The 24,337-nt window shown below is 41.3% G+C and overlaps 1 protein-coding gene across 8 annotated transcripts in view; it reads right to left on the bottom strand.

Annotated features, from left to right (window-relative positions):
- Positions 1–2,142: 2,142 nt before the first annotated feature.
- CELF1 (CUGBP Elav-like family member 1) overlaps positions 2,143–24,337 on the bottom strand; it is a 1,362,987-nt gene continuing 1,340,792 nt past the window's right edge. For all 8 annotated transcript variants that reach the window (XM_044082727.1, XM_044082728.1, XM_044082731.1 and 5 more), the window contains one exon: positions 2,143–5,542. The gene's annotated coding sequence lies outside the window, so the exon portion shown is untranslated. The remainder of the gene's footprint in view (positions 5,543–24,337) is intronic.

The raw sequence follows: 24,337 nt of genomic DNA, 5'->3' as shown, positions 1-24,337 counted from the left end.
GTAAGGGAATTTAGGGTAAACATCTGTGCATTGACCTTCTGTGCCACGGCATCAGAAACGTTATCCTGTAGAGAATCTCCTACCTCTTTTAGGAGATCTCTCTGGAGCCTTGTAAAATGCATCAAGTAGTTCAGCGATCGCAGAGTAAAGGCCGTTGAGGTAAACACACGCTTCCCATACCTGTCCATGGCCCGGGACTCCTTGTTAGGCGGATGGACGGTTGACGAAGTTTCAGCAAGTTCCTTCTTGGTGGCTGCTGCCACCACCATGGCATCTACTGGAAAGCCTTTTGTAAGAAATTCTTTATCAGGGGGAGCGGACGAAAACTTATTGGGTCTCCTAGGAACCAGTTCCACAGCGTCAGGAGTTTCCCACACCTTTTCACAGACGAGATCTAGTAGCTCATCGAAAGGGGGAGACAGCCAAGAGGTGAAAGGTTGAGACATGAAAGCCTTCAGGAACACAGACTCCTCATCAGAAGGGGATTTGGAGAGCCAGCCGCCTCTCTGCTTCAAGATCAAGGATATCTGAAAAAGGGATATCTTCAGAAGACGACTCGGGGGATCCCTCTGACTCCTCGAGGTTGGTGTCGGACATGAGAGACTCATCTGGAGAGTCGACATGTTTCCTCTTACACAATCTCTTTCTGATGGGCTCCTCAGGCAAAAACTCTGGGGAGACATCAGAAAGTTGGGGACCACTCATGGAGGTATCCTGAGGCCTTGGGTCTCTGCTGTCCATGGATAGAGGGTGATTTCAAACTGACACCGGTGCCAGAGGGGGCAGATTGTCGGTGCCGTAGGATGCAGCTAATGACCTGGCCAGCACGCTCCTCATAACCTCGAAGGCTGATTCCCCACCAGCTCCGAAGGCCGACGAGGAAGGCTCAGAACAGATGAAGATCGATCCGAGCCCTACCCCTCGGGTCCGACCGGGGAACTGTGGACCCTCAACCCTGTGGATGGAACAGACTGGGTCGGAGCGGAAATTGGAACCGAGAGGCCAGGCGAAGCTACTGGAACTGACCTAATGGCACCCGATGGAACAGACAACTCTGGCTCAAAGGGCAGAGAAAGGCTCGGAGGAGGAACAAACAACGATGAAGGGATCATGGTCTCCGAAGCAGACTGGGTCAGACCTGAAATCAATTTGGCCAGCACCGATGACTGAAGCAGTGTCTTCACCACTCTATCAACGTCCTCATCAGAAAGGGACTCGAGGACCTGGAGGATGTAGATGAAGATCTGGATCTCCCTACAGAAGAAGACTGACGTGAAGGAGAACACAGTTGAACAACTGGAGACCGGCTCCAAACCAAAATATCATTGACCGGCCCAGAAAGGCTGGGAGATGATACAGACTTAGTCAATACATTACCTTCTGTTGGCACTGAAGCCAATGGAGCCGAAGGAGAAGCTGTTCTAGCAACTTTCTCTGGCAGCTCTGAAGAAACAGAGTGCTTCTTAGCAGTCTTTTTGTCCTTTTTAGCTGGAGAGGACATGGCACTGGAAGACTTTGCCAAGTCTTCCTCGGAGTGTTTAAGCAGTCCTTTCAGAATAAGCTTGTTCTTCTTCTACTGTACTACCTTGATGACTGGGATGGGAGATTGGAAATTCACCCCGGGGATCACGTCAGTTACCCTGCCAGACAGGGGTCCAGGGAAGTAAATACTGTGGGAAGAAATAGCCAGGGAATTGTTATGGCTAGGCTTGTATAGGCCCCTGGGGCCGATAGCCTAGTACCAACCTATGAATCTATAAAGGCAGGAAACCACAAGGAAGCACACTTCAGAGAGTATGTGGTGGACCTGGAACAACAAAGGCATGACAAGTGTACCCCACATTAGGGAAAACTGTAGAAAGACAATGTTGAACTGTACAAGCTGCAACAGGTATGAAAATGGGCAAGAAGAAGCTATCATTCAACTGTCAAGTAGGTTCCTTGATTCTTCATACACTGCAATGCAAATATTTTAAAATAAATGACATCTCCACTTGCATCCAGTATTCACTGGTGGTTCTTGGCAATCAAACACCTTCATTATATGATTTTTCTCCTTCTCACTTCAATAATCTAGTCTTTGGGCTGCAAAATGTGTGAATAACATGTTTAAATACAAAAAAATAAATACAAAGACATGACTTAACCTCAAACAGTTTAATAGCAAATAAACAAAGATAGGTACCACACTTGGCATACAAAATGACTGCTTGTCAGTGTGTGTATGTATATATTTATAGATGTATATCTATGTACTCACAATTAAAACATTTTAGTACCAAAATTAGGACAAAAAAAGGGGGGGGGGTGAAAAAAAGCTAACATTCTCACTTGTTTCAAACTTGTAACATTTCTTTCATATTCATTACACAAAACTCAGAACTCTGCCTCAAAAATAAAGTCACAAGTGGTTTTTACCATTGAAATATATATTTTTTTCTACAGAAATAACATCAAAATTCATTTCACACACAAGAACACATTAGCAAATTAAAAAGAAAGCATCTGTTTCAAAGTAAAGCATACTGTACATATTTTTTTATTACTTAAATTACTGCAGTACATTTTGTAAGTTTGGTCATAGTGGCAAATTCTTTTTATCTTCACATTGTGAAACTGCTTTACATTTTTCTAGTACAAAAGGCAAAAAACTGTACAAAACCTAGTGTTAAATACAATCAGTTTGTACCAATAAAAAAGCCCACAGGTTTCTCAAAAAATTAATTTTTTTTTATTTTATTTTTTTTCCCACAAAAAGCAGCTGGAAGGTAGGAAGGTGAGTTGTATCAGTATCTCATTTCAATCTGGAAACATGCTAGTAGTTGCAAAACTTGGCCTATCTCATACCCTACAGTTTATCCCACTTTAATCAGAGATACTGGATGAAACAGAGAACTACATCATGAAAAAACGTTTTGGCAACACTACTTTTGCATGTGCACACCCACTGATACAAATGGTTGCAGGATGAGGAAATACTGAGGGTGTTTTGACTATGGTAACAAAGCAATACAATTAAGCCACTTCCTCCACTTCAGGCCAACCATTTCAACAAAGCACCAAGCCTTCAATACCCCCACAAACATTTTTTCCGAGTATGATATCTCAATGCCATGTGAAAACATGTTATATGACCTATCAATTTACCAAAGCAACCACAGACTGGAAAGTAGTATGTATTACATATTTCCAGAGTCCCCCAAAGTTTGTTACCAGCTGCTACAACTCTGTATGTATATAATACACGGGTTCTTATGGAAGGAAACAAGACATTGCCTGGTCACATCTCAACTCCATTTCTAACAGGCAACTATACTACATGACTTGGATCCAAGAAGCATGAACCTGCAGTTTGTAATCCAAGCTTCCCACTTCACAAAAGTCGTTTGCAGCCCTAACGATAGACAAAAATGCCAATATGTACTTTCTTCCATAAAAAGGTGAAAACAAATGAACAGGATATCATTCGTCATTATGTCATTAGTCCCTGGAATTTTGACTGGGATTTATTATTACAACTGCTCCACAGCTACCAGATGCAACAGATTTTAGACTGGTTGATCAGCTGCCAGAAAAAATAATGTGGTAGGACAGGTACTGATCTATTGGTGACACGTGGTAAGCGCTTCAATTTGACAGGAGTCAAATGTCAGTGAATACAATGTTCAGGGTTTTATCCAACTACGAGTTTAACTGGCACTGAACCAGCATTTGTGTTACCATATTGTGCTTTTAACTTGGATAAAAGCCTGAACAGTTGCATTCACTATACTTTGCAATGTGATGAAATACTGCACTTATGATTTTACCCTAGTTTATGATCCCTCCTACAGCTTTTTAAACAGACCTGTACTCCTCAGTAACACCAACACACAGCATATATCAATTTGCAGGAGCAAACAAACTAATGCAAATTCTTCTCAGTCAGAAACTCTGAACACAGCTTGGGGAGTCTTGAATGGTAACTACTGATAACATGCTTGAATCATGAACACAGAAAGGGAAGAAAGTATTGCAAGGACAGATTCAAGTTAAAAAAATAAAGTCTGGACTTCCAGTTCTTAACACTGTGTCCATACAGAGTCTGTTTTTCTTGGTATCATGGTTAGTATACCCAAATTCAAATGACACGAAGTGCAGAGGTAAGGCTGAAAAATCATACAGAGAGATGGGTAACTGCTAAACAGGTACTTACAATGCCTGCTTCAAAGTGTAGGCATAAAAAACACTGAGTTAAAAACAATTAAGTTTATAATCAGATGGATCATAACAATGGAGTACTCAAAACAAAATAAGCAACAAATCTGTAACAATCTGAAAATTGGCAAAGGACAAAATTGCCATCACACTTATGATGAGCTCTGTATTCAGATCGACCACAATAATAAAAGTTGGCTGATTTTTAACCAGTTCTGTCCCCCAAACTCTCATATTAGGAATGCCTATTGGGCCCTGTTAAATTCAACCCTCCTCTATCAATGCAGTATCTGCCCATAGTCTAAACACTCAAAGGGGGTGGAGATGCCTCAGACAGCACCCGGTTATGTATTTTGCCACATCAAAACACACACACACAAAACACTTTTTTAAAAAATATATTTCAAACCTATTAATTTTTAGGTTATTACTGACACACAAACTACAGAAAAGAAAACAGAGGAAAAAACAGGGAGGTAAAGAAACAGCATAGACATGCAAACCTTTTGTTGGCACTATGATTAAAAAAGTCACATTCTAAGAAATTCAGTGCAGTCACAGAAAACATGCAAGCAGGACTTACCAAAAAAAAAAATGACAAGACAACATGGAACTTAGGTTTCTGCTATTGAAAAAAATGAACTTGGACAAATGATAACCAAACAGTATCCCCACACAAAAATATAGGTAGGAAAATGCAGACATTTCTTTTTTGTTGTGTAGTGGGCAGAGGGCATCAATTCACAGGTTTTTGCAAGTTCTTTAGTATATTACTTTAATGTCCTATGACTAGTCCGTATTGTTTCCTTCAACAAAAGTGCCCCTGTCACTTCAAATATTTTCTGCTCAATAAATACATGCCCCCACAGTATCATCCTGGCAGATGCACTTTACTAAATTTCATATTTTCTATTTGATTAAAAACCAAAATATATGTAAGAAAAATAATTCACTAACAGATTGGCTGCATTTTCACACAGACACAAACACTAGCTCTGGCAAGCTAGAAAGGCTGCTCCCAAAAACAAGTACAAAGAATATTCACAAAATCAAGTGGTTACCTTTAGAAAAATATATATTTTTGTAACAATATTCAAATGTCTGATTAAACAATCTCTTCCCCCTTCAGCAGTCTTTCTAGCAAAACCAAGTTGGCAGCACAAATGACAAAAATGAAGGAACAAATGTAATATATTTTAAATACATCAGCATCAAAAGGTGAACACAAGGTCAAAGGTGAAAGTTCAAGCATCAGAGAAGCTCAGAGACAAGGATTTGGACGATGAACTTGGACGTCACATCGACATGCTAGGCAAAAACGATGAACAAACGGGTACGAAGAGATCTAGAAAAAAACAAAACAAAACCAGAAACAGGGAGAACAACTGAGTTACATAAAGCAATAAACAAAAAAAATATAATATTTTGCATGAGGGGAGTCAAATGATTCAAATGTTTGACAAATGAAACATTTTAATTTTGTTTTTTTTAAACTTTTCTTTGGAAGGAAGCAAGCAAGCAGCAGGCCTTTTGCACATGCTGAAAGTAAAAAAAAGATGAATATGTGCTTACAGATATGGCATAAAACTACTCAAACTGCTGTAACAAGAACAAAGAATGGATTGGGGTGCACAGTAACACATTTATTAAGCTGCTACAGTGCTGTATGTAGGAGAAAATGGTGAGTGAAAAAAAATTCAACCCCTCAGCTCTTAAAGAAAGATGTTCTTAGCCAAAATAGTTACATATGCTACTGCTCTGCCACAGTTCCAGTACAATGTAAATTGCTAATAGGACCACACATCATCTGCAAATACACAGTAAATAAAAACTGTTGAAATAATATAGCCACAAAGGTATGCCAGCTTGGTTAGCACACTAAGTTCCTAACAAATCGTAAACCAAATATTAGCAATACTGCCCACCAGATAAGAAGTCTGCCAGCTCAATCTTTTTTTTCAATCAGCAATAATCATATACAGCACTAACGGCTTTAAATGGATACTGACAAGATGTACATAAGCCTAATCTAGCCATTTTTGTGCTTAGACTGCTAAAACAAGGGGGCTACTAATCACCATTTCCCTATAAAAAAATAAACAGCAAAAAGCATCACAAGATTCCCTGAAAGAGGGCTCCATCAATTTCACGTTATGTTACGCCAACTGCTATCACTTCTTTACCTAGAATGGTATAGAAGAAAAGTTAACTGCTTCAGGGAAAGCACCACATTGTTGCGGTGAGTAATACAGAGCTCTAACAATGAATCAAGCCTGCGGTGTATTTCAATTTAGGGTGCAGACCAAGAAATATATAGTGAAGCAGTGCACAACATTCACACAGTCTCCTTGCTATTAGGACAAGTTAAAGAGCAAAGGCTGATTTACCACACTGGCACAATGTCCCAGTAAACAAAAGTTAAGACATAGATGTAACAATAGGAGGACATGTACAGCTGTCAACTATACACCAAAGTCCAGAAGGTTTAGCATATTTGCTCGTTATACCCAAGCAGAATGGATTTTTCCTCAGACAGACACCAAATGTTGAAGGTATGATGGGGAAGAAAGAATTAACTGGAAACACTTTTTTTTTTTTTTGGAAATCTAACAAGTTGGTAGATTTAAAATTTCTCCACAGAGTAATATTTCAGAAAAACTGATGAAGCAAATGTCTGTAACTAACGAAATGATTCATGTTCTGTAGTCCTATCTCGCCTTCATTCTTACACTTGGGACCGGAGCCAAACCTCAGCTCCGACTCAGCCATACTGTAACTCAAAAACTTCTGATTGGCTCGTGGCTAGGCGGTATCCCATCACGCATCACTACCATTCCCCAGATCTCATTTGCCACTCGTTCAACTCAGACGTGATTCTTCTTGGCCGTAGCTAAGTGATATTTTTCAATATTTTTTGACTTGTCATTATTGGATAAAATAATCCTGTTTGGTAGCTTAGTGTGTTTATTGCAGTCCATATCTGTTCAGACTATTTGCTGCTTGCTTTTCTGTGTACTTCTTGTACGTTGTTTGGCCGTTCTTCCGTTGGCCCTTTTTGTATCCCTGCATCGCTATCTCTTGTGCAACTGGTTTTTCTCCCTCTTTTCTCCTTGGGCTAGGCCCGTTTAAGTTAGAGGACCTAGTCCTCGTTCAGTTTGTCTTCCGTTGGGCTAGGCCCGTTTAAATTAGAGGACCTAGTCCTCCATTTGTCTTTGTCGGTTTAATAGTTATGTTTGTATTTGTGGATAGTGGTTTTGCATTATGTCAAAAGACTCTAAGGATTGTAAGCCTTTGGGCTTCAAAAAGTGTACTAAATGTGCCCAGATGTCCTTGACTGATGGGCACACTTTGTGTCTTGCCTATTTTGTCATGCTTTCAGTCCTTGGGTTCTTCAGGAGAGGAAGAACAAGCTTATATTGAAAGGACTATTAAAACATTCCTTTGAGGAGGAAATAGCATCTTCATCATCTAGCTCTAAATCTCCTTCCTCCTCCAAGTAAGACAGACCAAAAACTACGAAAAGGCAGTCTCCACCCATTCTGTTTCGTCGGAGCCACCAGATGAAGTTACTAAGTTGGCTACACCCTCGGCGGCTCCACTGATTTCGGTGCCGACAGAGGTTAGCCTAGTGGATCCATCAGTTTCGGCTCCAGGAACTTCGGAGCCGATAACTGACGCTACATCTCGGAGCCAGTCATCTGAACTCCGACCGGTTTTCCCCGACTCTTAGGTCGCCTATTTTCCAGCGATCTAGATCCCCCACTCTATCTTCCAGGTCATTTAGGAGCCTTTCTGATGAAGACGTCGAGAGAGCCGTGTGTAGACTGCTTCAGATTTCGGCACTAGCAAATTTGCTTTCGGCTCTGTCCCAGTTGGCTCTGGAGCCTAACGTGCCCCCACACCTGATCGATGTTCCTCCTCCGAGCTTCTCTGAGTCTTTGGAGCCAGAGTTGTCAGTGCCTCTGGTTGTGGATAGGTTGGTTCCAGCTACCTCAGTTGGTCTCTCGGTTCCGATATCCACTCCAACCCTTTCGGTGCTGTCCGTGGGGTCTAGGGTCCTCAGATCTCCGCCTGGGCCAGAGGGGTACGCTTCCAATCTAAGTTCTTTGGTTCCGAGCCTACCTCTCGGTGCTTCGGCCCGGATAAGCTTGGACCCCACATCTGCCTCGTAGCCCATCTCCTCGGTACCGAGGGCGGCTTCTGCATCTTCGGAGCGAAGGGCAACCTTGGAGCCAGGAGGATCAGGCTTCGAGGTGATGAGTGTGCTGTCCAGGTCTTCAGCTCCATCCAGAGGTACCAACACTCTTCCCTCTAAGGAGCCGACTTCAGTCTCAGCTTCCACTCTCTCCCAACACAACAGAGACCCGCAGCCTCAGGATACCTCCATGAGTGGTCCCTAGTCTTCCGAGGTCTCCCCAGAATACCTGTCTGAGGAACCACCTAAGAAGAAAACTTGTAAGAGGAAACAAGTTGACTCCCCTGATGAGTCTATTACATCTGACACTGACCTCGAGGAGACAGAAGGGTCCCCCCAAGTCGTCCTCTGATATCTCATTCGCAGATATCCTTGAGATCGTGAAACAAAAAGGCAGCTGACCCACCACATCCCTTCTGCTGAGGAGTCAGTGTACCTGAAGGCTTTCGGGTGTCAACCCTCCCGTCTCTTGGGTGTCACCTCCTTTCAACGAGCTACTGGATTTAGTCAGTTGAAATGTGTGGGAATCTCCTGATTCTGTGGAACCAGTTCCTAGAAGACGAAATACATTTTTGTCAGCACCCCAGGACAAGGACTTTCTTACTAAGGGTGTTCCAGTAGATGCCATGGTGGTGGCAGCAGCCACCAAAAAGGAACTTGCCGAAACTTCCTCCACTGTCCATCCACCGAACAAGGAGTCTCGAACGATGGACAGGTATGGGAAGCGTGTCTTTTCTTCAGCGGCTTTTACACTTCGATCACTGAACTACCTGAGCCATTTCACAAGGCTCCATAGAGATCTCCTAAAAGAGCTGGGAGATGTTCTACAGGATAACGTATCTGATGCGGTATCTCAGAAGGTCAACGCACAGATGTCTACCCTTAATTCTATTGTGAACTCCTCCATGAGGCTGATTTTGTATGTAGCAGATGGAGCGAGTAGGGCAGCGGGTTGAGGAGTCTCTCTCAGAAGACACTCCTGGATGCGTTTGTGTAACTTTGCAGAGGCCTTTAAGTCTACATTTATCAATGCCCCCTTTGACAGATCCTCATTGTTCGGAACCAAGGTAAAAGACACACTCACCAGGTGCGAGCAGGAAGGAAAAATCCTGTCTGCCATGGGAGTCTGTTTTTCCATCCCTTCTAGACCCTATCCTAAAGGGCGGCAAAATGTGGTTCAGAAAATCGCAGAGTTTTTTTTCAGGATGCACAAGGTGATTCCTTCTCCAGAGGCAGAGGAGGAGGAAATAATGGTAGACGCCACCCTAGAGGTAGAGGAGTCCCGCAGAACCAGGGAGACGTTTCCTTTCGTGGTCGTCCCTATCACCACTCCTGAAAGGAGGCCCAACTGTGCATCTCTGGAGCCAGTTGGAGGTCATATTTCTTTATACCCAGACGCCTGGCACGACATCACTCAAGAAAAGTGGGTATTAAAGATAATTACCAGAGGTTACCATATTCCCTTTTCTCCACCTCTTCAGACCAGACGAATCCCAGATGTGCCACCCAATCACAGGCATTCAGCAACTCTAGAAATCCAAAAGTTGCTTGTGAAGAGAGTCGTCCAACCTGTCCCCGCAGACCAAGTAAGATTAGGGACTTACTCAAGATTCTTTTTAGTGCCAAAAAGAAGAGGGGACATGAGACCCATTTTGGATCTCAGCAAACTTGACGGCCTTACAGTCAATACTCCCGTTGTTAGGGAAAGACATTTGGATGGGCTTCATAGACCTCCAAGAAGCTTACTACCACATCAAAATGGACAGGGCATCGAGGAGTCACTTACGCTTCCTGCTTGGAGCTGGTCATTATCAGTTCCGCGCCCTGCCCTTTGGTCTCTCACCACAGCCCCCAGGGTGTTCACCAAATGTATGGCAATGGTTACAGCTCACTTGAGACATCAGGGATTCCAAGTGTTTCAATATCTGGACGACTGGCTCCTGACTGCCACCACCAAGCATTTACTGTTACAGGCCAGGGACGCTACCATTTCAACTTGCCTGCAGTTAGGAATTACAGCAAATTGGCAAAAATCTGCATTGTCGCCCACTCAGCATGTAAATTTTATTGGCGCCAAAATAAACACCGTCTCAATGAGGGCTTACCTTACCGTGGAAAGAATTCAGTGTCTAAGGGAACAAGTCTCGAGCTTACTTCCTCTACGAAAAGTCAAAGCAAAGGTGGTGCTCAAGCTATTAGAGACCATGGCTTCTACAATAACACAAGTTCCATTAGCCAGACTGCACATGAGGGTCCTGCAGTGGTTGCTCTTTGCCCAGTGGTCACTGCAGTACATTCCTCTGTCTCACCCCATCCTGATAACAAATTTGTGCAAACAGGATCTTCATTGGTGGACCCAGACCAGCAATCTAAACACAGCAGACCATTTGTCCCCCCCCCCAGTTGCCACTGTGACCATGGATGCCTCCCAGATAGGGCGGGGGGGGGGGGGCATTATCTAGGGAGAACAGTTCAAGGCACATGGCAAGATCATGAGGCTCATTTGCATATCAACGTCTTGGAGATGAGAGCAGTGCTTCTAGCATCGCAAGCACTTCACAGCTTTCTCCCTCTAGGGACGACTGCAATCCACTCGGACAATGTATCGGTGGTATGGTACCTAAACAAACAAGGAGGAACCAAATCTTACCCCCACTGCAGAGAAGCCCTTCGAGTATGGGAGTGGGTGGTGTCTTCTCAGTGCATTGTGATAGCAATGCACATCCCAGGGAAATCCAACGTCATAGCCGACAGGCTCAGCAGGGCTATTCTGATGCCTCACGAGTGGTCTCTGAACACATACATTGCGGAACAAATTTTTTGCAAATGGGGTCAGCCTTGCTGTGATCTCTTTGCCACCCCTCTCAATGCCAACTGCAGCAGCTACTTTACCTTGATTCCCCCGGAAGGGGAAGCACCAAGAGATGAACTCGTTCACAATTGGCCCTCGGGACTTCTCTATGCTTTCCCTTCCTTCCCCCTCATATCGAAGGTATATCAGAAAGCAATATCCTCGGGAAGCAGAATGATCCTAATTGCTCCTTACTGGCCTCGACAGATTTGGTTCCCCTTCCTCAGACCTCATCTAAAGCATGAACCGTGGACTCTGGATCCAGTAACAGATTTACTGACACACACGTCAGGGGCGTTCCATCCTTCTCTCCATACCCTCAACTTGACAGCTTGGCTGCTCCAATTCCATCCCTAGTCAGGCTTCATGACTTTTCTCCCAATGTTGTACACATCATGTCATCTTCTTACAAACCTACCAGGAAAATTTATACCAGTAAATGGAAGATATTCTCCTTTAGGGCCCGTGAGACAAACCTTGATCCTTACACAGCTCCCATTTCTGCCATTTTAGACTTCCTCTCGCAGTTATTCACCCAAGGTTCAGCAGTGGCAACTATCAAAGTCCAGTTGGCAGCCATTTCCACCTTTCATGTTGCTAATGAACCTAATCTTATGGCTCATAGGCTTTGTAGAGTCTTCCTCAAAGGGACCACTTTGCTAAGACCCCCTGTCATTGATCCCGTGGCTCCATGGGATTTAAACTTTGTTCTCCATAAACTTACATCAAGTCTTTTTGAACCTTCAGCAACATGCGGTCAAGTTTTTAACTTGGAAAACTATATTTTCAGTGGCTATCACTTCTGCAAGAAGGCTCTCTGAACTGCAGGCTCTTTCCATTAAGCCCCCTTATTTGCTGTTTCATAAAGATAGGGTCTCTTTGCGGACAAACCCTTCCTTTATTCCTAAGGATTCGTCTCCAGCCAAAATTAATCAGTCTATTGAATTACCTGTGTTCTTCCCTAAGTTTTCTAACAAGGCAGAGTACAAATTCCACCAACTGGATGTGCATAGACAATTGTTTTTATCTGGACAGAACTAAAGGTTTCAAAAGGACAGATCAGTTGTTTGTCTCTTTTTCAAACTCTAGGAGGAGCCTTCCAGTTTCTAAAGTCACACTATCTCACTGGATTTCCAGATGCATTTCATTTATTTATTCCTCCTGTGGTAAAGATCTTCCTTTCAAGGTGAAAGCTCATTCTACCAGGTCTGTGTCTACCCCGGTAGCTTTTCAGGCTAGAATCCCAATAGACAACATTTGTGCTGCAGCAACATGGGCTTCACCTCACACATTCATTACTCACTAAAAATTGGATATGGCTTCTAGGAACAGGTCTTCCTTTGGTTCCACAGTACTCAGGAGCATTTTCCAATGATCCACCCAAGATGAAGGTGCTGGGGACACTGTCCAAAGTGTAAGAATGAAGGCGAGATAGGACTACAGAGCATAAAGAAGTTATGTATTTACCATAACGGTTGATGCTTGTAGTCCATCTCGCCCTTCATTCTTACGAACCCTCCCCTCCTTGAGGACCTGGGGGTAGAGTGCCTACTGATTTTTTGTTAGTCCTTTCAATTTGGTTTGTTCTTTGTCTCTGTATTTTTCTCCTTGCAGCAAACAAGATATGGGGAATGGTAGTGATGCATGATGGGATACCGCCTAGCCACGAGCCAACCAGAAGTTTTTGAGCTACAGTATGGCCGACTCGGAGCCGAGGTTCAGCTCCTGTCCCAAGTGTAGGAAAGAAGGGCGAGATGGACTACAAACATCAAACGTTATGGTAAATACATAACTTCTTTTTTTGAGCTGGGACACAGGACCTGAATTGCCTAGGCATAGTAATGCTTTGTTAAGTTTAATTCTGTTAGCTGCCAAAAAAGCAATTATTAGAGAATGGAAATCAAAATCTACACCAACTATATTTAAAGTACTGAAAATTGTAAAAAAAAAAAAAAAAAAAAAACCCTGGAAGAGGGATCTTTAGAAAAGGAAGGAGAAAATTACATGCAAAATAAATGGAATTTGTGGGAACAACACATGGAGAACAGTGCTAAGGAGGTGTCAGGTGTAATACATATACAGGGGAAAATGTTAATACTTGTTTTCTTTTCTATTAATGTATGCATGCCTATGTCTTAAGTGATCATTTAATAAATTTAATTTAATAAAGGTGTTTTAAAAATATCAAAAAGGTCTCAAGTATCATGTAAACACTACAGCATTGTTTTACTGTAATTAGGATCTTTTCAGGCCATAGGGCTAAACAAAAAACAAAACTATCACCACACTCTGTGAGCAGTCAGGTCCAAGAACAAAGCAGAATCCAATAATATGATAAAAATCAAAAGGACCCAATGAAGAGGCTGTAGTTTCCAGTTTAAAAACACAGTTTTAATCCACAAAAAGGAAGCATAAGCACTTTCGTAGGTACAAATCCCACTTCTTCAGATGCAACACTTGCACCATGGACAAATGCAGCTAAGAAAAAAATCACTCAACAGATTTTCTCTCCCGAATAACAGTAGGCCTAACAATATAAAATACAGAAGATTACAAACAGGGATGGAGAGAACAGACTGTTAAGAGAGGTACAATTCAATTATATAACAAATACTTTTGTACTGCATCAAGTTGATCTGCTGCACTACCTGGAGTTTTTTTTTTTTTCTGGCAAAATCTCTCAATTGGGAACATGTGTGCATTAAGTCAACACATGTCATGAAGTAATGTAGCAGTTGCATTAACGCACACTCATCCCTGGAGCCTTCAAGTTTGTTTTCTAGCTACTACTTTGCACCAAGTCCATGACATAATATTAAAAAACTGACATAAAATGTTTAACTGCATCCAGTTTACAAAGAAATTTAAATAGCAGCAGTTGATGGGTAGATGTACCAGCAGGGGATGGTAGGAGGGTATTCCCAACCCATCAAAACAACCTCTAAAGGATCAACAAATAAAAGACTGCATCTGTTACACCTAACAAGATTCTCTTAGTTGGATGTTTTTGGCTGAATTTCAAGCAGTACCAATAGGGTGGAAATAGTTCAGATGGCTGAATCATGGATAAGAGACTACCCGAAGGATAATGTTAACATACGGCAAGATGGTCTCAGAGCAACTAATGACTGGTGCCAAAGTTATACCCTCAAGCTAAATGTAAAAAAAAAAGTATCATTATACCACTCGGCAGAAACACTGCCTCTACTGATTACCACATCAACGGCAACCCCCTAAGCACACAACCTGTAGTAAGAGACCTGGGTACACAGGTTGATAATCTCACATTTGAGCATCATACAGCAGCAGTAATCAGAAAAGCCTTTTACTTGGATCATCTCATAAGTAAAGGGATTGCATCCAGAAAAAAGGAGGTTATTACCTCTCTATAATCCTCCCTCATTAAACCAATAATTGAGTATAACGTCCCGTTTGGTATGTACCTCAAAAAACATCTGCACCAACTGGAAAGGCCACAGAAATACCTCAGAAAGAGGATCCATGGCCTCCAAAACCTGTCCTATGTGGAGAGGCTCAAATCACTGTCACTCTACTCGGTATCATACAGATTGCTCAGAGGTGATCTGTGTCTTGCCTACAAGGCAGTCTCAGACCCTGCCCTACTAGTGATGCTCCACATTCCTAAGTCTAACTCCTCGCACATTACCTGCTCGAAAGGCCGGAATCTAATATGTCACATCAACAAAACCTGCGGGACAGACAGGTTTGTCTCCCGGAGGCTGCCCTGTCTCTGGAATAGACTTCCCATACACGTCAAACTGAGTACCTCGCTGACCTTCTTCAAGTGCAACCTTGATGAGTGGATGGGAAAACACAAATCAGTCCCAGGGGTTTAACCTGTGTCCTCAGTGACAGAGGTGACAGGTGCTGACTGAGGTTTCTTTTTGGGGATAAACTCTTGGCTAGGCATGTAAGGGCCTCAGAGCCATTAGCCTAGTAACCTCCTATGACCCAATAAGCCCACTTCATGGTCAAGACAATAATGCTTGGTGATGCTGTGAATGAAAACACATTGTAATAAAATAAGAGTTTCTCTCCATTAACTTGAATATCAACTTTCTAGGGAGACTTTAACCTTCCCACAATAAAGTGGCAAACTTATACCTCTGCATATAAATATGTGCTATGCTTCCTTGACTTTATCAAGGCAAACTCTCCTGAAGATCAGAAAAGTGTTCAACTCCATTAAAGAGACCAACATACTTGATCCTGTACTCAAACACACAACCTACGTCTGCTCCTCATCTACTGAAACAACCTTACTGGTCAAATCAGATCATTGAACATTGTTTTTCACCATACAATCCTATTACTAGCCAACAAGCAACAGAGCACTTTCCATGAACCCAAACCATAAGGAAGGTTGAGCTGAGATGACTAAAAAGATTGGTTTTGGTGCCAAGCCCTTCAAAGCTTTCATGTCAACTGAGAGAGGGAGGCTGAGCCCTCAATGGACATCGCTAAGAGCATAAAAAAAATAAATGTCCACACCCTGGCATAAAATAAAACAAAGGGGCTGGAGGGAGTGAGTAGCTACTGCAGCAGTGATCATTTAAACATCTACTGTTATAGTAAGTTTACTTACACAACTGTGCTAAGCTCTTCATATTGATCAGTGCTGCAGTAGCCTAAGCTATACAAGTAGATTATCATGGCTTAGAAGAACTGGGAGGTGGAAGGAAAAGGGTCAATAAGTCAATGGAGAATGGTCTTAGAAAAGCCTAACCTAGATCTGCAGGAGGAATCTACATTGTAGTGTTTTATAAAAGTATGCAGACAGGACCAAGTTGCTGCTTCTAGAAAATTTCTAGAGTCCAACCCTTTCCAAAATAACACAGATTAACCAAAGGTCCTAACAGAATGTGCCTTGACCTGCCTGGAACAGTTCTGTTGTAGTGGGAATAGCAAAAGGTAACAGCCTAAAATAAACACTTGGAAATGGACTGTTTTGACACAGGCTGTCCCTTTTTTCTTATTTTCAAAAGAAATGAACAACTGATTGGAAGTTCTGAAAGATTTTGTTTGCCAAAGACAGTACCCAATTTGTCTGTGGACATCAAAAGCATGAAATATCCTTCTCCGCCCTCATTTTAGGGTTCAGGGAAGAACAAAGGGAAGTGGATAGTTTGGCAAAAGAAACTGATACAACATTGAGCATAAAAAAGGTTTAGTTTTCAAGAAGCGAAAAAAATCCAGCACCTTGAGCATGAGTAGCAAACAAAGTTTATTATGAACCAGACCAGTTTCAGCAACTAGCTTTCTTCAGTGGCTTAGTTTTCAAGAAACCCGGTCTGTGAAAGATAAAATAAGGTTATCCCTCAAGACCTTGGAACTCGAGACACTCTTTTTACAGACATCTGAGCAATCAGCAAAACTGTTTTCATGTTAGAAACCACAAGTCAGCCAGACGAAATTGCTCAAACAGTGCTATTGCTATCTTCTCTAGCATAAAATTAAGACAGCAAGGAAGAGTCACAGATTTTGAGATTCTTCTTATATAGGACCCTTTTAAAAAAATGTTCACACAAGACTACATTGAAAAGTGGGGAATACATGGGCAGACATGCTAAAATGGCAAAAAAATGAAATTTGAGAGAGAATTTGGCCATAGGATAGCAGCTCACACAAACACTGTACAACCAGACAAACACTTGCCCTGAATGGGTGCCGGTTATTTGTTTGGTACAAGAAAATCTTTTTCCATTTGCTCAGATATGACTTTTTGGTATCAGGCTTTCTTGCCACCATTACTACCTGCTGCACGTCCTCAAGAAAAAAGTGCCTAAAAGGTATTAATATCCTACCATTCAAGGCAGTCAGTTGTAATTATTTGGGGACGGGATGCATCAAACACCCCCTAATCCTATGACAACAAATCCAGTCTGTGAGGAAGCTTGTGGTAACTGCCCCTGGCCAATTCAAAAAGAATTAAAAACACTGCAAGCCGGGCAAAGAGAGAGTCACCACAATGACCTTTGGGAAGTCCTTCTCAATCTTCAACAGTACCCTGGATATAAACGGAAAGGGTGAAAAAGCATACAGGAACATTCCTTTCCAAGGAAAAGAAATACATCATCTTCAGGCCTTCCTGCATGGAGTCCTGGAACAGAACTTTACCAAATGACTGTTTATAGAGATGAGGCAAAAAGGTTTACCTGAGGAATTCCCGACAGCTGGAAAAAATCTTGTAAGACCACCCTGATTCAGTTTCCATTCATGAGGGTCTGCCATGGTCCTTGATTAGCTTGTCTGCCTCATAATTGTGCTCTGATGAAATGCAAGATGCCTGTAGATTGTGACTGTGCTGTAAAGCTCTAGCCCAAGCTAACATGGCTAATCTTCATAGGGGTTAAGTTACGGTTCTTCTTTGCTTATGTACCACATCACTGTGGTATTGTCTGTACCCACATGATGATGACTCAGAGTTGACAGCCGTTTTATCAGGCTAGCATCTCTTTTATGTTTGTGTGCTTTGGTCTGTCTGTCTTGTCCCAATGACCTTGAACTTTTATACTCATTGTCACTGCTACCCAAAATAAAGTCTGAAACGTGTTGTGACCGATTGCTTTGGACCAGGAGGGAAGTAAGAGAGACCTTGATTCTGAGAAATCTGATGTTTTATCCAAGCAAGTTCCCTTTTCACAGATCCTAGAACTGGCTTTCTTGGTACAAAAGAGATTTCAGCTATCAATGCATCTTTCTTGTGAAGTCTTGCAACTGGTATCAAAAGAATCATGGAAGCCAAGAGACCCAAAATCTTGAGGTATTCCCTCACTGTCACTGAAGTCAGAGAGGAAATCCCCTGGAACAGACAGAAATCTAGATCTATTTTTTCCTAGCCTGTGTTTACCAGCATGCTAAGACTCTATTTTGTTAATTGACAAAATCAGACGAGGGAGCAGAAAATCCACTGAATAATGCAGAGGAGAGCTGAAAAAACTTGAGAGTTTCCCCTGAATCACCTTGACTCTTTCATCACACTTTTTGAAAACCTCTGCAGCAGAGGGTCCAACAACTAAATCTCTATCCAAAGGAGAATTCAAACTTTCACTTTGGACATCATCTGAGAGGTTATAAGAACACAGCCAGGCACTGTTTAGAACAAATGGGAGGTGGAAGGGTGCAAAAGCCCATGGAGAATGATCCTAGCAAAGCCTGACTCAGGCCTGAAGAAAGAATTTAACTTGCAGTGCTTTGTAGAAGAATGTTCAGTGGACTAAGGTACTACTAGAGTCAAACACGTTCTAAAAATCCACAGATGAAGTCAAGGCCCCGGTAGAATGTACCTTGACCCTGCCAGGAACAGTTTTGCTGTGGTGGGAATAACAAAAAGTAACAGCCTGAGACAAACAATTGGAAACAGTTTGCTCTGACAAAGGTTTGGGTTTCTACTTTTCACTGGCCCTTTCCACCTGAGGTTGTCAGGAGTGATTTTCCCTTGCCTGCAAAGGGCATATCTAACTACTGGACCTTAGTGGCTGCAGGCACTACACTAGAGAGAACAGAAAAAAAGATTAAAAGTTCAGGGAACCAAGTCTGACCACAGCAGAGTCACCCATCGGCAGCTGACACAGAACTGGAGCTGGCCTGATCTCCAAAGACGGACTACTAATTTTTTTCTTGTGGGCGGTGGAAGTAAGAACTGAGGAGACCAGTAAATATTCCATTGGTTCAGACAAGAAAGAATACTTAAAAACTTGCAGCAGAGCCTGGAAGATTATGTAAGCTTTAAAATAGCAAAACAAAAAAAAATATTTTGAAGAAACAAATACACTGCAGTCCCCAAAAGTACAAACAAATACACTGCAGTCACCAAAAGCACAAAGTTCTGCCCTTTATTCATAATTCTACACAAACAAGTGAAAAGTCAATGTCAAAAAACAGATTTTTTTTTTTTTTTTTTTTACAAAGTTTGTTCACACAAGCGCTCACAAAGTAAAAATTCATTATGACGGTCCTATAAACATAACATTTACTATAAACAAAAGAAGAAGAAGAAAAGAAAAAAAACAAGCAAACTTTCTTCGGAAAAATAACTTTTTGTAAAAATTTCCCTAGCAGATTTATCTGCTCAGCCTTAAGGGAGTGCTAGCAGACACCAGTTCCAAGAAGCCCACAAAAGGATTTCACTTCAGCAACAAGACAGCTCCAAGGTTTTTCACACTTCAGTCACCTTTTTATATGGAGAACTGCTCAAGCTCCTGGCAATTTGGGTGCAAAGAATGTGCTCTTAAACTTTGAAAAGCTGAGCGACTGGTCATATCCTTGGCGGGACATAATTCATATAGCTTAGGCTACTGCAACTGTGATCTAAAGATGAACATCTTTCTGCAGGCCTTGTATATGGGAATAAGGTTATTACTTCTCACAATCATATTTTTAACTAAGCATTTTGCATAAAAAATGTAAAGGTGTGTGCAAAGTGTTAACTTCTTGAACTTCTTTGTCAAACTGCTGGCACTGCAAGGCCTGCAGTAGAACTCCCATGATCTTGTTTATATGTCCTAAGTGAAGGTCCCATGTAAGCCTGGGCAGAAAACAACAGTGTAAATTTACAGCTTTGTAATAAAGGAGTAAACAAAGTTTAACGTAAGTGTAAGATCAATATGTTGTAGGCAATAAAGAATAATATACAGTTAGAGACATTGCAACTTTTTTAAGTTAATTAAGAACCTATACAGTTGCATGCAGTATGTACATAGTTTCACATGGGACAATCACATGATAAGAAATGCAAAAGCAAGGTGGTCGCATGCTGAATAGTAAAGTTCAAAATGTGAAGGCCAGCAATACAGGAAAAGAGAATAATTTTGGATAGATGGTTAGTAAGGATGGGCAAACGTAACAGAAAGGAGGTGGGTACTATGCTGTACAATGATAAAGCTGGTTGGAATTACCACTGGTACAATGGCTTATTTTATCTGAATTTAGGAAGTGTCCAGCTACTAGTTTCAACACAGAATTAGAGGTACAGTTCCAGGCTTCAAGTTCCATAGCTTGGAAATGTGGTAGGCATAGCTATCATAGCCTAAACTTTTTTTTTTTTTGTTATATTTACAGCAAGAGAGGAGTAGAAGTCAATTTTTTAGACCTTTAAGACATGACAAAATGGACTGGAGTGTGCAATTAGGAATGTACTTCTTAACTACTGAACTTAAACAATTGGCAGCTCTTCTTTCTTTGACAGCAGCAAGAACTCTCAACTCTTACTTGTCTGAGGGGCTGTGACTAAACATCTAAAGATGGTGAAAGCTGCTGAGTAAGGGGAAGACCTGCCCTAAATTGGGGTACTGTAGTACCAAGAATTGTTTCTGGAACAGGAGGGGAACAAAATTCTATGATGTAACTTGACAACATATCTCCAACCAATTTATCTTTGGTTCTAAGATGTTTGTGTCTTTCGGCTTTTCCCAGTTAAGGGTCGCCACAGCGGAACTCCATTCCGCTTATGATTGGTAGTGGATTTTTACATACCGGGTTACCAGCCCTGACGCACAACCTACAACCAAGGCAAGCCCCACTCACGTATGCCTCCACACAGAAGACGCTCCAGCTGAGAACTGAATGGGACAACGTCTTGCTATGAGGCGACAACGCTACAAAAATCATATATGACAAAAAAATCACTGTAAATTTAAACATTCATTTACAGGTTGTGGTCCTAATTACAGAAGATGACAGATGTCCATGTCACAGGAAAACAGAAGTGATCTGTCTAGTTTAGATGTCGCATTGGAATCATCTCTCTCTCATACTCTTTCTCTGCTTTCTACATTCTGCAAAATGGGGCATGACTTAAAGGGATTATCTAGTTAATCTGGGGACAGTGAAAACAGTTTTACACACACTGTGGCCCTGACATGTCCGGCAGGTTGTTCCATGGTTAAGTTGAAAGAGGTGCCTTTTTCCTAAGGAAGCCTGGCAGCAACAAACAGCAATATAGGTACATTATAAAAATTCACCTTTTCCCCATTACAACACAGAAAAAATCACTTAAAACACTTACTACAGCTTCCCAAAAGTAAAATAACACAACTTTACCACACAAAATTTTAAAGTTAGTTTAAACAACTTTTTAACAAAAAAGCGGAAAATCAATGATCTCATTTAAAAGTGTACAAAGTGCACACAGCAGTTACTTAAAACACTTTCTAAAGGCATAATAAATGATTTTTTTTGTTTACAGAAAAAAGTAGGTTTTCTGTCAGAAAAAAAGCTAAAGTGGAAGTACCCCCTCCAGGGAACTTATTTGCCTAGCAATGGAATAGTGTTCATCCTCAAAAGCCTGCACACATAAGAACTCTGTCCAGTGGCAAGAAAGCTCTGAAAGGCTTGGCACCCAAATCTGACGTTTGGTCAGCTCAGCTGGAGCTGACTAACAGTTTGGGTGTGTTGAAGTTGCCCTGATGCTTTGGAAGCTGGCTGGCTGTTATAGTGTTACCAAGATATAACCCACATAGCTTAGGATACTGTATCAATGATCAGTATGAAACATCTTCTGTTTTACATTCTCAGTGGTCTTAACCTTTTTCCTGATAGTTTAGTAACTTCTCTGAGGAAGGCCACACACGTATTCTACCTGGAGGGGCATGTACCAATTCAAAGCCAGTATCTTCTCAGGAAAGGTTTAGTCTTAGACCCAGGCAAACCTATGCAGAACTGCATCTGACACTATTGTATTGAAAACAAAATCCAGAGTGTGCAAGTCACACAAACTGTGATCCACTCTCCATACATTGTCTGCAGTCAAGAGTAACCTTTTATTATTCTCTCATCAGCAGCAACCTGGATACCCAGGGATAGACATTCCACTTAATCAGGTTACCCTGGTAAAATACCATATGGGTCTGACAGCTGATGACCCTGACCAATGAAATAGCAGATTACACATTCTTTTCTCAGACCAATTCAGGAATCTATTTTTATCAATGGAAAAAGTTCTCAAAACATTTGTTCTCTGAATCTTTAGCTGCAGACTGGTCTATAGCCAGTTAATCAGCAGCTGTTACTCAGAAATGTTACAGTATTCCTGATTACTGTGAAAACTATATGAACAGGTTCAAAATAAACTCGTGGTTAACAGATAAGACTGCTAGCAGTCTGCGTGTCAGCAGCTTAACCTAATGAGGACAAATTATTCAGGAGAAGGACAAGGGCTTAAAAAGCAACCTTTAAATGGTAGATTCAACTTCATTAAAGAACATCTCTAACAGGTGTGGGACATCTGATGTAAAATGTCCCCATACTCAATCGAAAAATGCAAACTGCTTCAAAATCAGCTGGGCAATCCAGTATTGTCAGGATATGCACAATCAACAATCTTGGTTTGAAGAAGAAATGGCAGTTCTTTTCCTCTGATGCCCCTAAGGAGGAAGGTTTGGGGAATCTGATGAAGAAACGAAGCCTTCTATACAATTATTTATTTATTGACATTTGTTGAACGGGAAAGTCCACTGGGTCAAGGACCCATTTTCAGAGGAGGCCCAAGGAAAAAACCTCCAGAATTACTATAGAGAAAAAAAATGATTTAACAATACTGATAGAATTATATTACAATACTTATAAAAGACATAAAATTTAGAAAAAAAATTTGGTAATCAGTACTTAATATAATCACAGATAACTAAAACACAGTCCACTACATGAGTTCATTAAATTTTTGCATTGCATAATATATGGCAGTTATTGCAGAACAAATAGTGGTACATTAGCTGCATTACAAGCATTGTTGTAGTCATCTGAACTTTGGATTTAGATTAGTAATAATTTGGGAAGGTTTTATAGTAGCTTGATTGTTTTGCAGTTGCAAGAGAGGTTATTTAGGTAATATGTTTTTAATGTTGATTTAAATGCCTGTGTACAGTCTGTTTGGGTAATATGGGCGAGTAAGGAGTTCCACTGTTTTGCAATGCTATACAAGAACAAACACTGTCCAGCTCTTTTATTGGGTTTGGTTACACTTAACAGCAATTTGTTGGAGGATCTAAGTGTAGAGTGCTGGGCAGGTATTTAGTTTATAAATTAGTTTATGGGCTAGCATTAACTGGGTATAACAGAGGTAGTTGAAGAATTCAAGCCAGTTCAGTTCAGAGATTGCTTGGCAGTTGTGTGAGCGGTTAGGCTTTCCTGAGGCAAATTTAGCTATTTTATAGTTGCAAGATTGAAGTTTGTTGCTGAGTGAAGGTTAGTAAAGATGGCATTACCGTACAGAAGTGAAGGGATGAGTAAGGTATTTGCCAGTTTTGTTTTGGTGTGATTGCCCAAGTAGAGTTTATGACAATAAAGTTTGCCTAATTTAAAGTGTGTTTTCTTTATTGCGTTAAGAATGTGTGATTTAAAGGTGAGTTTGTCGTCTATTGTAATGCTTAGTAGTTTGGCAGATTTTACTATTTCTATTTCTGTTCTGTTTTTAGAAAAGATTTTGAAATCTATATCTGGTGGTTTTGAAGAAATAGAAGTAGTTTTGTTTTTTTGGCATTTAGCAGTAGTTGTGCATTATTTAGCCAGAATTCTATTTCTGTAAATGCATTTTGAGTAACTGTGAGGAGGTTAGAGAAATTGTTTGAGGTAGATATTATTGTCGAATCATCGGCGTACTGGATAATATTACCTAGCTGGGGGGCTTTGTGAAGGTCACTGATAAAGATATTGAAGAGTAGTGGTCCCAGAATGGAACCCTGTGGGGCTCCATGATATTTGCCAGATATTCAGATTGGACACTATGCCATCTTATGGATTGCTGCCTTTTGTTTAGGTACGACATAAACCAGTTGAGGCATTTGAGGGAGCAACCAAGTTTTGTTAGTTGGATTAGAAGTTTAGTATGTGATACTGTGTCAAAAGCCTTAGACAGATCTAGTAAGACTACTTAAGAAGGGTTACCAGTATCCAAGGCTTTATTGACAGTATCAGTGAATGAGAGAGTAGGGCTGTAACAGTGCTGTGACCTGGGCAGAAGCTGTGTTGAGTGGGAGACAGTAGATCATTATCCAAGAGGTGTTGGAGTAATTGTGTCTGTACACATTTCTCAATGATTTTTGATAATGGGATTAAGTATAGAGATACGGCGATAG

This window comes from Protopterus annectens, chromosome 9.part0 (genome assembly GCF_019279795.1).
Source record: "Protopterus annectens isolate FY-2018-M chromosome 9.part0, PAN1.0, whole genome shotgun sequence".
NCBI classification, from domain to species: domain Eukaryota; kingdom Metazoa; phylum Chordata; order Ceratodontiformes; family Protopteridae; genus Protopterus; species Protopterus annectens.
The sequence above is the reverse complement of the archived record's forward strand: the minus strand, read 5'-3'. Positions and strand labels throughout refer to the sequence as shown.